Below are 8,077 nucleotides of genomic sequence, written 5' to 3' on the forward strand. Positions count from 1 at the left end.
TGAATTAACCAAACCAATCGAACCTACACACAAAAAGCATGACATATCCATCAAACATTACCACTAAAACACCACAGTATTCAGGAATCGAATAAGAACAACTTCATGCACAAAAATACAAATCCGGATTTCTCCCTCATAACATCATCATTTCAGGTAAAACAAATTGTAGTGTACTCAGCATGATAGGACCTACCAAAAACATGATACAGTTTGGAGAAAGAAGAGGATCGAAAACTAACTTGTTTTTGAAGAAAAGCTGGAAATAGTGATGGATTGATGGATATAGCTCGAAACAGATAGTCACACAGCTTCCAAAGGTCGAATGCTTACAGGAATTTAGCTCAAGAATGCACAGCTTGGTCCAGCTCGAGATCTGCCATTAACAGTGCTCTTGAAGAAGCAGTTATGGAATGGTGGTCACAGGTGGGGTTCGAAGCTTGAAAGGGACTCAAGATGATGTCCAGATGGTGGAGCTATGAAGAAAACTCGAGGTCCTTTGAAGTTTTTGTGCAGAAAATGCTCTGGTGCAAAAATGCAAGAGTAAAGGAAATGAGAGTATTTTGCTGGCTGCTGTCAATTCCTAGGGTTGCAAATGGCAGAAAAATGCCCTTATATGTGCTGTTTAGGCTTGGTTTAAGGGATGCTAAGCTGGATTAGCTTAATGAGCTCCATTTGCCAAAATTGCTAACTATCCATAAATGAAGTGGAGGTGTGTTTTTGCTGAGAGTTTGGGCCTGCTACAAGCTCCTAGTGGCCAGCACAATTGCTGTTTTGTGTGCTGCAGACCTGCTGTACTTGCCTTGCTTCTCTTCCCATCATTTTGCCTACTTGCCAATTTTTGCATTTTGGTCTAGAATGGTGGTATAATGGTGATATGATAATGAATTCAAACTTGGAACATGTCTCAAATATGGTTTTAAACATTTCCCAATTGGCCAAGTCAAGAAAAAAATCAAAGAAGCAAAAAGTCAAACTTGGGTCAAACTTTGAATTTTAAATGCAAAAGGTCCAAAAATGCCATTTTGAATGGTAAGGTTTTAGGTCATGAAATTTATATTTTTGGAAAGAGGATGAAAAATGTGGTGTGTAGGAAAAAACCCCACCAAATTTGGCCTTTTGGTTTGGGAGATATGGCTTGTTGAAGTTCAAAAATTGGTGAAAATGATTTGATCATATCTTGACAACCACACATGGGATTTTGATGTTCTAGGACTTTTTGAAAATGGGAAGACAAGATCTTCAACTTTCATGTTGGGCAAAAATTCATTTGGAGCTTCTATCATGATGTAAGTTTAAGATCAAGAAGTTTCCATTTTTGGCAGTTGAAATTACAGGTCCATTTGCTATTTCTGGAAAATTTTCTGATTGGCTTGATTTTCTTCCATGATGAGGTTGAACATGATAAATGAGGCTTATACAAGCATGAATAAGCTCTTTCAGATCAATTCTATCCATCAAATCCTTGATTAAATCAACTGTTGACCAAGTTTGACTTTTTTAGGGTTTTGGATGACTGGAGCATTTCTGATGAAATCCAAGCCCTAATTCCTTGAGAACATGACTTCAAATGATGTCTCAAGTTGTATGAACCTTTGATTGATGATCATGGTGCCCAAATTCTGCAAGAATGGCCACCATCCATTGCTTTGACTGATCAATGACTGACTTTGACCTAATTGCTGATGACTGCTTCAACTGCAAGCAACAAGGTTAGACTGACAATATTTTTGTACTTTTTGAATGATAAACATATGAGAGCAAAGATATACAAATGCAAGGTATGCTTGGTGATCAAGAAACAAACCTACAAGGCAATCTATCCACTAAGAGGAAAGCAAAGGCATGCAATGATCCTTGAGGCCATGATATGATGATATGGGCCATGAGGGATCTTAGGGCCCAAAATTGGGGTCTTACAATGATCAGATGGCTTGGGATATTCCAACACAGCACCGGAGCCCTAGCTCCGGTCATCTTCTCCGGTGGGCCTCACCGGACTGGTCAACCACCAATCACCATTAAAATAAAAAAATGAGCATACTATTTTAAAGAAAAAATGCTCAGGAGCTTGAATCTGGCCTCAATTTCTCTTAACTCCAAGTATATTGATAGATACGAGGATTTGGATTTTGAGGTACACGATCTGAGTTGCTTTGATTTGACCTGAAAGAAACTCAATCTTGTTGCCTACATTGGTAGGACTTCAGACAACCAATAAACAAGTAAAATAGTTGAGAAATGAGGGAGAATCGAAGATTTTAAATTTGAGAAAATCCACCTTCGGGTAGCAGCTTTGAGAGCAAATCTTGATGCAATTCCAATTGGTTTTTCTTCCTCATGCTTGCAGGAGTTGAATGAAGTGAAAATGGTTGTGAATCCTTGGAGTTCTTGTTCACAAACATAAGTTAAATCAAGAACTTGATTTCAAAGAAATCCTCAAGGTATTCTCCCAAGTGTGGCTATGGGATTGCTTGGCAGAGCTTGGGCAAAAGGGTCCCCTTCATCTGAGGCAACGCACTTCATTATATATGCCAAGGAATTGATTTCTACACCATTCAAAATTTGAAGCAAAAATAGTAAGTTCATGTGCATGGGTGCATGGACATACATTGGGCCCAAAATGATGATGGCATTGAGTCCAAATTCGTGCACAAACCATCCTGAGATCATATCATGAAGCCATGCAATGGTAATTGGAAATTGAGTTCAAAAGTTGCCAAGACAAGCCATGATAAGAATCCATGCGCAAGCCCCTCAATTCTTATCCAAATGAAGTAATCTTTGATGTTTTGGAAAGGTGACATGAAGGGGAACAACTTTGGTGTTGAAGACGTTTTCATTTGGAACTTTGATCATGATGAATTTTAAGGTTGAAGTTGGAGAAATCAAACATGGTTGAAAATTTTCTAATTATAAAGTCAAATGACCATTTCTTCTACCTTGAATAACTTTTGGTATGAGCTTCAAATTAAAATAGTTTCTTCACCAAAGTTGTAGCTATCTCAATCCTATTAAATTTGATCACAAATTTGACACCATTTAGATCTTGCATGAGGGAGTTATGGATTTTATAAGCTGAGGAAAATTGTTTGTTCAATAATGATGGCCCAAAATGACCTATAATGTTTCCTCTTGGCACATGCACTTGCAAGTTGAATTTGACATTTCTCAAAGAAGAAAAGCTGTAGAAGGAATCTTTAATTTGATCATGATACTTTGATGGCCTTCATATAATAAAAATTGAGCAAGTTATGGTCCATGGAAGTTGACCTCCTAACTAGGGCACAAACAAAATGACCTATAATCCTTCACCATAAAAAATGACTTTCCAAGCAAAATTATCTCTCGATGTCAACATGAAAGTTGTTTGGAATGTCATAAATAGTAACTGTTCTCTTGGAATAATTTTCATATGGCAAATATTGTAGGAGATAGGGGCTAGGGAACCCTAGATTTGACTAGTTGACTTTCTCTAGTCAACCTCTTTGAACCAACTTGCAAAATTGAAGTTATCTTGCTCTTTCGGGATCATGGAGAATCATATATGCATAAGATGGTGTATAATGAAGTATCCCATAAAATATTTAATCAATTTATGAATAAACTTGTTGAGGAAGTCACACAAGATACCCAAATGAATTGGGGTTTCCAATGCAAACAAGCTTCAAAATCTTAATGAATTCTTGATCAAATTAACAAATAATGAACATGGGGATCGATATATGATTCTTTGAATCATTGTGAACCTTTACTTGATTGATCCCTTGCACTGAGTGTCTTAAACCCTAGGTATGAGCTTGATAGGGCACAAATGGATGCACACACTACCTACCAAAGAAATGAAACTATACATAGACATATTTTTGGTATTTTGGTTTGTAGATAAAGAAAAATAAAGTATGATACAATCACAAATGTTCTTGGTGATCTCTCCCGATGCAAACCCAATGAATAAAGGGTGATCAGGATACGAAGGGGTGATCCGAATGCCAATGCAAGTCATGAGATGGCATGAGGGATCTTAGTGTCAAAATTGGGGTCTTACAGGATCATCGCCATCTTCTATGTTTTTATTCACCGTTGTTGTATTTTATGAATCCTTGAATGTGATTATGTGTAATCCATGATAATTGCAATATTTGTGTGAATTTTTGCTCAGTTATATGCTGAATATTATGTATAACATGTTGGTATGAATTCAGAATTTGGTTGTTTCCATGGATGTGTTTTGGTGTTATAAACCTAACATTGAAATTGGGATTAATTGATGAAATTAAATAATAATTGATAAGTATGTTATGATTTAATCCATGAATCACATGTATCCATTGTTTTATGTGCAAATGGGGGTACTACGAGTAGAAATTGGAGCTTTGAATGAGCTCACATGTAGAAAATTATATTCTGCAATAACATGACGACTGTTACGAGCGTGACAGGCTTCCTATCATGCGTCTGGGTTAGCTGACGATCGTCAGCAGGGTGACTGGGAGACCGTTATGGTCTCCGGGCAGAAATTCTTTTTTCGGTCGTCACATAGATGATAGGTGATGAAAGGGGATAGTGACGGGTTGGGTGACGTTCATCACCCAGATGACGATCTGGTCGTCATGCTGTAAGGGACTCGTTTTTGAGTTGTAGGTCCAGTTTTTTACGTTGTTTCCTCGGGTAGTCGATGTTTGACTATTTTTAGGGTTTTTGGTGTAATTAATTGATTAAGGTGAATTATTATTATGATGAAGTAATAATTGAATTGATTTTCATGATTGTGTGTGTTGGATTATGATCATGTGTTATGAATTCAATTACGTGTTATGAATATAATTATATGTGTTATGTTAAGGTGTGTAGTTCATAAGTGGGGACTACTGTTGATTATTGTATTACATTGTTGGTTGTGGCTAGTAGTGGATCCATAATCCTTGTTGTTGCATTATTGTATGCAATGCATCATATTATGTCTATATGTTGAAAGAGGTGAGTCATGGGTTTAAAAGTGAGGACATGTGATCGTCTGGGGTTCAGAAGTCGGGACCCGAGGTTTAGAAGTCGGGACCTGGCTCAAATGAGGAACCATTTTTTAGTGGATGAGATCATTACAAATCTCTCATGTCCAAATTGGTATCGCGTGCATTGAGTCGAGTTAAGAGTCACATTGTGCCATACCCTGATTTTGGTCTTGAAAATGTTTCCAATCAAATCATTCATTTCCATTTCTCTTCATGGCCTTGTTTTATGGTCGTAAACTATCCACCTATATTGGTTGCTTAGACATTGCCACTATTGACCATTCCATAACTCTTAGATTTTACCTCCCTCATAAGACACCATTCACCCCTCGTCCAAGTTTGTCACTTATGTGGTCATTCACATTCCATTGTCGTGTTCCTAATCCTCACTCACTTCTAATGAATCTTTATGCCAAATACAAACATTACATTCATTCAATCATTCGTATTCATTTTTCATTTATTCGAGATTCGAAAATTCCATAAATATTTCTCCATTCATATTCATTGTCCCACTCATTTATGATCCAAAGAAATTCCATACATATTTCTCCATTCATATTAATATTTCTTCATTCACATTCATATCCACCATTTCATATTCAAAGTTCTACATTTCATTTTCAAAATTTTCATTAATATTTCTTCATTCACATTGGAAAATTTTCCATTCATATTCAATAAATTATCCACACTTGTTCATATTTCAATTACTTCATTCATTCATTCAATCATGATCATCCATTTGCATGGAACGTGAATAAAGTATCTCATTACATGAATATATATGGAAGTTCTGAGGTACAAGATAACAATTTTGTTTCGCCACGAGGTCACCCATATTCATTCACATCAATTGTTACAATCGTTACAAGTCTTAAACTTACAAATTTACAAAAAAATTGACACTTCGACCAAAGTCAACCCACACTTCTACTTCCCACAAACCCATCTTCCCCAATCTTAATCTCTCCATATTTCACCATTCCTCCTTCTTCACCTTCATATATATGTCCAAACAACAATGCCTCTCTTCCCACACAACCACCTCTCTCAATCTTCACCATTTCAGGATTCAATATTGCTCCATTGCTATCCATGTAACTAACGCCATCAATTTCAATCTCTGCACCCATCATTTGCATCCATATCACAAATAAAAATGACCCATTTGTCATATCCATGAAGTAATCACCAACTAGGGTTCTAATTGCTTGCCATGTTATGTCCATTATGATTCTTTTGCTCCATATTGGTATTGTTTCGCCGTTTTTTTCTTTTTCCTACAAGAACCTTTTTTGCTATGATACATGATAATGCAGTTGTGAAACCTGAGAGAATCCATAATAATGGAAGTAGCCAATGGAGTGGGAGTTTCTTGGTTTCCTTAAAATAAACAACCATGTTCAGAGGAAAGAAAATGGATTGACCTATTACCATGTGAGGCAATGGTGGTGGTGATGATGTTATTGGACAGCAGGATAAGTCAACTTTAACATTGGATTGTTGTACGAGGTGTCTCCAAGCTTCTGGGAGTGGTTATCTGTTACGGACATGCTGACAGATCTCGTAGATCAATGAACGACCATGATCAATTGAAGCACTTTGTGTGTTGGAAGTAGCTATAATCACATGAGATATGGATTAAACTCAAGTTTCTGGGACTCTTCCATTGAGAGATTCTCATTGATGTTTATCTCTCCAACATCAATGAAAGGGAATTGATTTTGATCCCATGGTTTAGAACAATCCAATGCAATCTTGCGGGCTTGTTCGTCGTCTGGAACGGGTCTTAGTTGAATTTGGAAAACAAAACAAACTCCATTGGAGGAACTAACACGGTTTTGAAAATTGTTAGCAAGGAAAAGCAAAGGACGTGAATCATTTTCGTCTCTAGGAATTGCACCTGTCTCTGGTGGAAGAATCCCTGTTGGAATAACTTTGCCTTTGTCTTCATTGATGCTTATGTCATATGGCCTTAACTTGAATTTCACATACATATGTTGTCCGTCTTCAAACCGCATGAGCCTGCAATAGTTTGAGTAGTAATGCAATTTGGCATATGAATCAGTAGGTCTAAGGGAACTCCATACTGCTTCACGAACATGTGGATCACCCTTTACCAGTTCTTCCCTTGCAGCAAGTCCACACACAAGCTGGCTTGCAAAATCAGAGTGTTCGAGCATAAAATGCATTTCCTGTTTTTAGTGTTAAGAACAATACATCAGTAAGATAGGCACAAATGCACATAGGTGTTATTTTTTGTGTGATATTGAAGAGACTGAGGTGATTGGATCTTTGACATCAATTCACAATGGAATGCAACAAGGATGAAGCTGTGAGGGCTAAGCAAGTCGCAGAGAGTAGAATGCAAAAGAGTGAATATGTAGAGGCGTTGAAATTTGCTATCAAGGCAAAAGAGAAACTGTACTCGGATGTTGAAAGTATTGCTCAGGTACTTGCAGTTTGCGAGGTTCACAGTGCCGCACTGAACAAACTCTATAGGGCTGAAATGGACTGGTATGGAATTCTTCAGACAGAGAAACTCTCCGAAGAAACCGTCATAACAAAACAGAAGCTTTCAGTCTTTACACTCTGGTTTTGTTGAATGCATAACCAATTCATTCGGCACGGTGTTGCAGTCTCTTGCAAAATGACGGTTCATCCCAAATCAACAACATAACATACAAAATCAGTTTAAATCCAAAAAAACACATATTATGTTTCTTTGGGGACAAAAAGGAAGGAGAGGGTCCACAAGCTCGAGTGAGAACAAATTTTCCCAATTGTCTTCCGGACGGACGTGCTCCACCACTCCGAAGAAGCAAACAGCAGAAAGAGGGAATTGTTAGTCATATATAAGAGGGTTTCGAAATCAAAAAAACCCTAAGATTTTTTTCAACAGCGAGAAGGAGAAAACGGAAAAACCCTAACGAAGACTAAGAGGAAGAGAAGTCTAAAGAACACTATACCTTTTTACCGCCGTTGGACGAAGCTCACATTGGAGGCAAAGGGGGAGTGCGAACCGACCAACAAGAGAGAATTTGGAAGAGAGATGCAGGCAC

General features: G+C 37.5%; 1 pseudogene; it reads right to left on the minus strand.

The window, feature by feature from the left end:
* Window positions 1-5,932: 5,932 nt before the first annotated feature.
* LOC127102961 (uncharacterized) lies at window positions 5,933-7,262 on the minus strand (annotated as a pseudogene).
* Between the last annotated feature and the right edge of the window lie 815 nt (window positions 7,263-8,077).

This window comes from Lathyrus oleraceus, chromosome 7, assembly GCF_024323335.1.
Source record: "Lathyrus oleraceus cultivar Zhongwan6 chromosome 7, CAAS_Psat_ZW6_1.0, whole genome shotgun sequence".
In the NCBI taxonomy this organism is placed as follows: Eukaryota; Viridiplantae; Streptophyta; class Magnoliopsida; order Fabales; family Fabaceae; genus Lathyrus; species Lathyrus oleraceus.